The 9,211-nt window shown below is 48.1% G+C and overlaps 1 long non-coding RNA gene across 1 annotated transcript in view; it reads left to right on the top strand.

The window, feature by feature from the left end:
- The first annotated feature begins 6,788 nt into the window (after nt 1–6,788).
- LOC119280699 overlaps nt 6,789–9,211 on the top strand; it is a 20,863-nt gene continuing 18,440 nt past the window's right edge. The window contains exons 1-2 of the long non-coding RNA XR_005138152.1: nt 6,789–6,799; nt 7,519–7,520. This is a non-coding gene — a long non-coding RNA (uncharacterized LOC119280699). The remainder of the gene's footprint in view (nt 6,800–7,518; nt 7,521–9,211) is intronic.

The following is a 9,211-nucleotide window of genomic DNA, read 5'->3' as shown; positions in this document are numbered from 1 at the left end:
CGCCCCGTCCACCTCCCGGACGCCGCCCCGTCCACCTCCCGGACGCCGCCCGGACGACGCTGCCCCGCCGCCCCGACGCCGCTGCCCCGCCACCTCCGACCGCCTCCTCCACCCCGGCCCGCTCCTCCAAGGTAAGCTACCCTGGTTAATTCTGTAAGGAAGAGGATGCTACTATAACTGTATCGAAAGAGGATCCTAGTTAATTCTAGAATAATGTGGCTGCACCTTCAGTCCTCTGCTTGTGGTGTTGTATTGAAATCAGTAGTCCAAACCTGGAGATGCATTTGATTCCAACCTGTAGCTAAGGCTGTGAGTATAATGTGGTTGTTTCATGGAACAGCTAGCTTCTACTGTAGCTAGTACTGAAGATTGTGCATATGCACCTAGGAGCCAAAGGCAATTACCGCATATGAGGTAGGTATGTAGGGAGGGAGAGTCCTCTGAATTCCTGGTAACTTGCTCTACATTTTTTGCTCGATCGATCAATCGATCGATGTTTTAGTCTCTGGATGTAATTAATGCTCGAGTATGTATTGCCTTGTTTGAATCCTAGTTTGTAACTTTGAACTGTGGTGGTTTTTTGTTTGTATTTAGTGTAACAGACGATGCTATCATGATCACTTGTTTAAGCATATATTCTTTCTAACTTGGTGAATGCAGTTTAGCTGCTCTGTTGGCCTTCCATGATCAATTCCTAGTCGTCAGTACTGATGCAACACAAATGTGAGAGGCTGAGGAAGTTGATCTTGGCCACAGTACGCTGTTTGCTGTCCTGGTCAGAGGTAGATATGTGAATGATGAGGCCTTGGTGCCCTCTGGCCGGTAGCTGGGTGGAAGAAGCTTTAGCGGGTTGCGGCTGGGTAGAAAAGGGTTTAGTGGGTTACTGCTGGGTAGAAGAAGCTTTGGTGGGCTGCTGCTTGTCTTGGTTCTCATCGAAACAACCCAGCTGCGCGAAATCCTCGATCGACTTGACATGAACCTGCAAAGGAAAGACAATATTAATAAATCACAACTCTACTAGATTGTTAAGTTGGGTGGGATGTAAAAGCAAATCTTCTTCTAAGTGCAATATACTTAGTGCTGCTATATGAGTGTATAAATATTTGTTGCTATATAAATGTGAACAAAATTCGTGCTTGTATATGATATTCTGCCATGAAGAAAGAATAGATAGTGTGGGTCTGACCTTGTTTAATTTCTGCAATTCTTGTATATGATATTCTTTGGTGTGTATTGCATTCTCATCGTGGTTTTGATCACAGAACAAGAAGGGAAAGGGCGACTGAAGTACCTACTGCAGCAGGCAGAAGTATTTGCCCACTTTGCAGAAGGAAGCAAGGCTAAAGAGAAGAAGCCACGTGGAAGGTGATTCTTGGTTATGTTTTTTTTAAAGCAATCCTTGGTTATGTTTGCTGTGTGCACCGATCTAATTTGAAACATCAATGAAAATTGAAAAAAAATTACTCACATAGCACTACTTCTATTTGCATTTCCCAAACATATGGTTCTGTCCATCCTCATTTCCTGTCTTCCCTAATAACCATCATTAAGTTATAGGTTTGCTGTGTGCCTGTGCTATTCCCTGTCAGTAATTGATTTCAGAAACTGGCAAGCTTTGATAATGTAAGAGTTACTTACTTGCTAATTAGCCAAGCAGGCATGTATTATAACGGTGGAATTTCAGCCATCATCCACATAACGGTGAGTAAAGATGATAATATCATTTATGAGTTAGTCAACACAAGACAGTGCCACATACTCTAATTACCTGGAACTTGCACTATAAAAACAGAACCTTAATCAGCATGATCCTCTGACCTGTAATTTCTACTTCTATACCTCTGTCACTCCAGTCAAAGATGTGAACCAACATCTTTCATTGTTATGCATATCAAACACCAAGGGTTATTTTCACTTAAAGTTTTAGAATGGGTGCATTACAATTCAGTCTGATATCTAATAAGACACTCTGGGCTGATATAATTATGGAACAGAACCAACCATGATAAATAAAAGGTGATGTTGTCTATGCATTACCAAAAATGTATCTTTGTGAACAAATAAATTGGTACCAACAGCAATGCCATCTTACTGTAGAATTAGAATACATGGACATGATCAGCTCAGCTCCCAAACTGCCATTCATCACATCAATTTCCCCTTATGTAACTCCAGTCAAAATTTTATGTTGGTCTACCTAGTAGATGCCCATGGTTTGATTTTATGTTTGTTCCTATCAATACAAATGCTGAGCTATGTTCCATTTTTACTGTTCTTTGTGATAGTTTTTGCAACTTTACTTCCCATCTTAAGGCAAGCCCCATTTTTACTGTTCTTTGTTAGTAGAGCTGCTTGTTTCTAAGAACTTTGATACTATTTGGATCAAAGTTAAATGAGCACATAGATGACAAAAAAAAGTTCAGATTGTAAAATGTTCATTTTGCTGCTAGTGCCCATTTTGAGTAATTGCTTAGAGGGATGATCCTGTGTGAGCTGGTGGAGTGATTTGTTTTCTACATAAAGATCTTTAGTCAGGCTGGTTTTCGTGAAATACACATGAAGCTTCACCAGCTCCTGTGGGTGTGGGATCCATGTGACATGTGACATTGCATCCATGTCCACCTGGGATAATGATTTTGCAGGTACCCCAAGAGGCCCTTGAGTTTGCCGGAATGTCGATTAACTTCCGTTCCAGCAAATTCAGGTACTCCATATGTCCTATTTTCAGTAAAGGTCATGCTGAAATTTTCCGTGAATGTTAGCATGATTTTGCTAAAAATAGGACATATGGGGTACTTGTGACTAATGCATGGGCCGGGGTATCTTAGTAGTTAATTAAGTAGCATCAAGTGCCAGGGTGTACTTGTGACTAATGCATGGCTTTTAGGGTGCCTCGGTGTCGATAAAAACCGAAATGATGAAAGGTTAGGCTTTTAGGGTGCCTCGGCGTCGAAAAACCCTGAATGATAAAAGCTTAGATTTTAGGATGCCTCGGTGTCGACAAATCCTAAATGATGAGACCATGATCTTGTTCCTTGACAATAACCAACTTTTTGACCAAACTTTGTTTCTATTTAGAGAGAAACATGGCCCACAACGATGAGGCCGGGGGTTCGGGCGGCAAGGCATTCTGGGAGCTGTCCTAGGAGATGGAGGAACAACCTCACTTGTATGAGGCCGCCGCCTTCCCCACCGATCCTGAGACCACGGATGGTGCCGCCAAGGATGACCACACTGATGCCACCACTGATGGTGCCGCTGAGGATGCCACCACTGATGATGGCGGCGCACGCACAGATGGCAGCCAACCGAAGAGGCAACGGAAGGACCGGCGCCCGATCCTGCTCCGCACCCTCAAGGAGGAAGTTACTGAAGTGGACTCCAACGGGAATCCAACGGCGCCCGAACGAGTAGTCAAGGGGTACTCGCTTCAGCTCGGGTGCATTGTCCGGAGCACCGTCTCGATCAACACCGAGAACCTGAGGCATCTTGACCGAGGGAATTTGCGCAACCTCCTCTTCACGAAGCTGCACGAACGATACAAGTTCCCCGCTGAATTTGAAAAAACAAGCCTCAAAGGGAATAAAGTGAACAATGCTGTCCTCACGAAGATGAGCAAGGCCCTGTCTACTTGGAAAAGCAATGTGAAGAGAATGATCGAGAAAGGTGAGAGTTATCAGAAGATCAAGGAGAAAAATCCTTCGATCACCGAAGATGACTACAACGACTTCAAGATCAATTGCTCGAGCACCGCAAGCTCCCAAACAAGTGAGTGGCGGTTACAGAGTGGCGGAGCCTATATGGGACAAGGAGGAGGCGGACCGTGCCGAGCAAGGCCTACCGCCCCTCTTCGATAAATACGGTGACAAGCAGACCAGGAACTTTGTCAGGGCCCGGTACAAGAAGGACCCGAAAACAAAGGAGCTTACCACGGATCCGAAGACCAGGCAGCTTGAGCTTGTTCTGGTAAGGAATACACCCCCGCGTAATTAGCTCCATATGGTTGCATTCTAATTAATGAAGCCAAATTTCTAAATGGTTCACATTCCTTCCGCAGGCGACTGAAAGCAGTAGCGCGGGGTCGACTAAGAGCAACCCTTGGGACACCACTCTAAATAGGGGGTTGAATGTAATGAAGAACAAGGATAAGCTCAGTAAGCCAACGTCAGCTGGTCGTGTGGCCGGCAAAGGCTTGTCGACAAAATGGGGGTCATACTATACCACTGGTGTGCGGAAGGAGAAAAAGACCAGCTCGGAAAGCCAGGCGCGAGAGGTTCAAGAACTCAAGGCACAGGTGGCGTGGATTCCGGAGATTGTCCAAGAGCAAGTGGAACAACGACTCGGAGCGACGATCACCGCCCTTATGCCTACCTTGATCTCGGGGTTGAGTGCGTGGATTGCGGGCGGCCAACAGGGGCCGCCCCCGATTCCTAGCTTCACGGCCAGCAACTCGTATAATGCGATGGCGGGGCCATTGGTGCCTCCGGCGGAGGCGACATTGGTGTCTCCGACGCCGGCACGGGAGCTTAATGCACCCGGGTGTATATCGGCCGGCACCTCTGCAGCAAGCGGCACCTCCGTCAACTGCACGCCCGACGTTGGCGATGCGTCGACATTAGCCGAGCTCGACGCCATCATCACGGTAACTAATTAAGCCTCTCTCGACCGAGGACTTCATCTCCTTGCCTTTGACTGGGCATCCCTGACGCCCTACTTGTTTTCGCAGGGCGCCGCCGACGTTCCGTGCACTCTCCTCCACTTCGTGAACAACGAGTTGGTCGATGTCGCCAAGGGCAAAATCGTTCAACCGGGCAACCCCTTGTTCCACGGTACCCAGATGCCACCCAACTTGTTTAGGGTTCAACTGGTTCGGGTGCTGCCAGGCTGCGACGACTTGTTACCTCCGATTCGACCCGTCGGGGCCGACGATGAAGACGTGATGACCCTCAGCGCCTGCCTGAGCTGGCCCCTGCTTTGGCCGAAGAGCCAGATTCGTTTGGGGGCGGGGGACACCACCCCAAAGACAACACCGCCAGTCGTGCCGGCGCCAAGTCGGCCCCATGGCAAGACCGCCGTAACGGTGCCGGACATCCCTATGCCACTGGATCCAAACATGCATATGGCACAGGATCAGAACGACGACGACGACGATGATGATACATTTGGCAACGTCGATCAGTACTTTGCCGAACATGGGTACGATGGCGACTTCATGGGCCTCCTTATCAAGAACCAAACCCAACAAAAGACGTGTGCGATCTAGCTGGTACCGCGGAGAAGCCAAGTTGCAACAGGCGACGTCTAACGTTCAGCTCTCAGGAGACGCCTCCAGCTGCCGACTTCACCGAGCCTCAGATAGGCGAGGTGCGAAATATTATCAGCCCCAACACACTCAAGAAGGCGGTCTGTGAGCAGAACTCGGTCCCATTACAGGAGAAGAAGAAGGCACGCAAAAGAAAGACTAAGAAGGGTGCGAGCCAGCCGGCACCGAGTACGATCCGTGCTCAGGACGGGCCACCTTTACCACAGGATATCTCGAGGAGGGTGCATGTGGCGGGTAGGGCGATGCTACCGACAAATATGCTCAATGCTGCAACCGGTGCTATGCGGGGTCTGCATGACAGTGTTCTTTCTTTGGAGAAGCGGTGTCTCGGGGAGAAGGATGTGGCATACCCAGTTTTCGCGGCCAAGGTGCCAGAGGGCAAGGGCTTTGTGGATAACTCCATCGGGCGTACGATCGTCCTGCGTTTTGATGACATCCACGCTATGTTGAACCTTCATCCGCTGCACTACACCTTCGTTCGGCTATTTTCGCTGAGTATGGACATGCGGATCATTTGTGACAAGACCCCGGGCATCGTGATAGTCGACCCCTTCTACATGCGTGCCAAGATCTTGGGCAGCGCTGGGGACCGGCAAGTCGCGAGTTCTTACCTCGAAGGCGTCATTCTGGCAAACCAAGATAAGGATAACTTCCTCGTGCCTTACTTTCCCGAGTAAGTCCTCCCCTCAACCGGCCCGTAACATATGAATTCTTACATTTCGATCATTTTTCTTTTAACATTCCGTGTTTTCTGCAGTGACACACGTTGCACGCTCATCCTCCTAAGCCCCAAATATTCCATGGCCACGTATTTCGACCCGGACCGTCAGTCGAACGTAGACTACACAAATGTCAAGAAGGTTCTTGATGATGTTCTCCCCGGCTACGCCAAATCTGGAGGCACCTTCACCAGGCCTATTCGTAAGTACGGCAAGCACGTGTTCTCCCACAATACGACGTTCTGCTGCGTCAAGCAGCCGCCTGGCGGTCAGAAGGGTGCCTACTACGCCATCCATCACATGCGGGCGATCGTACGGGACCATTATCAACTTCTGCTACCGAGTAAACTCAAAGATTGGGCCGCGAGCGTGTCGGCAATCCAGGACGCGGACCTCCGACAAGAATTCTTTCGCATCCAGTCGGAGTTTGCGGAAATCATCCATCAGGATGTCCTTCGTACCTCGGGGTAGTTCTACCTCAGAAATCAACCGTCCAACAGTGACATCGACACAATGCTACAAATGCAGGCTGACAACGACCGTTATTTCATGACTCCCACGATAGACGGCGGCTTCATCCACGCTCCGGTCCCTTGAGTCGAGTCGAAAGCAGTGATGCTGTGTCTAGTTCTGAAACATCGATTGGCTCATGTTGTAATTAAACTTTAATGAACTTGTAGTATGTCTCTTTGGTTTCGAGAGTCGTTCAACTTAGATGTAATCGATGCTATTAATGTCTTGCTTTTCTCTTCCGATCGTTCTGTTGCATAATTATATATTGCTTATGTATTGTCTGTGAATTGGTACTAACGTTTCGTTTGGCTAGTGCATAGCGATGCCGACGTATGTCGTGTACAAGGGTAAGGTTCCCGGAGTCTACGATGACTGGGAGGAGTGTCGGAGACAGGTTCACCGATTCAGCGGTAACAGTTACAAAGGGTACACCACTAGGGCCGAGGCCGAATCTAGATACGCCCGCTATCTAGCGGGAGAGGGGAGGGAGCGTTGGAGGAACCGGATGAAGACGAGTTTCATCGTGATGATACTCATCGTGATGACCGCAGCTCTCCTCTATGTGATGGTAGTTTAGATGATCGATATCGACTTGTAATGTGAAGACAAACTCGCTACTCGCGGTCTCGAGACTTGTAATATAATGTTCTATCTTTGTTCGGTCTTTTCAATTCGGAGAGTAATATGATGAATTGTATTCGGAGACTAATATGATGAATTGTATTCAAAGACTAATCTTCTATTGTATTCGATGAATCTGTTGTTGATGTGTGCTGTCTATATTTTGTCAAATTATACATTTTGTAACCTGTGCAAAAAACAGAAAATAAAAAAATAAAAAAAAACCTAATATTCATACTAATGGCGCATCACATGACAGTGCGCCATTAGTATGACAAAGCATACTAATGGCGCATCACTGGTGCGCCATTAATATGCCATGGTTACTAATGGCGCATCAAGTGGTGGTGCGCCATTAGTATGCCAAAGAACCTGGATATACATGGCCCCTGGGAGGCATACTAATGGCGCACCCTGGCCTATACTAATGGCGCACCGAGGGTGGGCCATTAGTATACCAGATACTAATGGCGCACCAGGTGGTGCGCCATTAGTAAAAATTACTAATGGCATGCTGTTAATGGCGCACCACAGATGCGCCATTAATGGCCATACTATGTGCGCCATTAGTAGGGGTTTTTCTAGTAGTGGAAGCTAAACCTATCAAGAATCTTGATGCGTGCACTGCTATCAGTTTCATCATAGAGTTGATATTCAAATATGGAGTTTCGCACAGGATCATCACTGATAATGGATCAAACTTCGATTCCGACAAGTTCAAAGCCTTTTGCACCTCTCAGGGCATGCGAGTCGACTATGCTTCAGTTGCTCACCCCCAGTCGAATGGACAAGCAGAACGAGCAAATGGTCTAATTCTAAAAGGACTGAAACCTTGACTGATGCGTGATCTCAAGCATGCAACAGGAGCGTCGGTCGACGAACTTCCGTCGGTTCTTTGGGGATTAAGGACCACTCCTAATCGGTCGACTGGGAGAACTCCATTCTTCATGGTCTATGGAGCTGAAGCAGTTCTGACGAGCGACCTGCTTAACAATGCGCCCCGAGTCGAACTCTACTCTGAAGCTGAAGCGGAGCAAGCCCGGCAAGATGCAGTCAACCTCCTTGAAGAGGAGAGAGAGATGGCCCTGATCCGCTCGACCATCTATCAGTAGGACTTGCATCGATTTCATGCTAGAAATGTGAAGAGCCGAGCCTTTCAAGAAGGGGACTTGGTCCTCCGAGTAGATCAGCAGAAACCACACAAGCTCGCTCCAACTTGGGAAGGTCCCTTCATCGTCACCAGAGTTCTCCATAATGGATCTTATCATCTCTACAACGTCGAACGCCAGATCGATGAGCCTCGAGCCTGGAATGCGGAGCTGCTCCGCCCCTTTTACACTTAAAAACACACTCGGGTGAGATGTAATAAAAGTACCTCTGTAGTTTGTTTATCAAAGATAAGAATGTTATAATTTTCCCAGTGATTGTTATTACTTTTCGTTTACATAAGAAATTTCCCCCAGTGGGTGGCTTAGCCGCGAACCTGATTCGCCTAAGTTTGTAAAAAAAATCCCTACCGAGTGGCGAGCCAGCCTCCCACTCGGGGGCTTAGCTGTGAATCCGTTTCGCCTAAGTATTTGAAAATCCTACCGAGTGGGGAGCCAGCCTCCCACTCGGGGGCTTAGCTACAGTCTAGTACTCGCCTAAGTTTGAAAAATCCTACTGAGTGGGAAGCCAGCCTCCCACTCAGGGGCTTAGCTGCAGTCCAAGTACTCGCCTAAGTTTGAAAATCCTACCGAGTCAGGAGCCAGCCTCCCACTCGGGGGCTTAGCTGCAGTCCAGTACTCGCCTACGTTGGAAAAATCCTACCGAGTGGAGAGCAAACCTCCCACTCGGGGGCTTAGCTGCAGTCCAAGTACTCTCTTAAGTATTTAATACAATGTGCACTTTGCAAGGACGACGAGGTACAGGTCGACTGTTGCCTTCCCCTTCAGAGTTACGACACAAAAATCCTCCTTGGAGGCTTAGCTGCAGTCCAGTACTCGCCTAAGTTTGAAAAATCCTACCGAGTGGAGAGCAAACCTCCCACTTGGGG

This window comes from Triticum dicoccoides, chromosome 3B, assembly GCF_002162155.2.
Source record: "Triticum dicoccoides isolate Atlit2015 ecotype Zavitan chromosome 3B, WEW_v2.0, whole genome shotgun sequence".
Taxonomy (NCBI): Eukaryota; Viridiplantae; Streptophyta; class Magnoliopsida; order Poales; family Poaceae; genus Triticum; species Triticum dicoccoides.
This window is presented reverse-complemented; position numbering and strand designations above follow the sequence as displayed.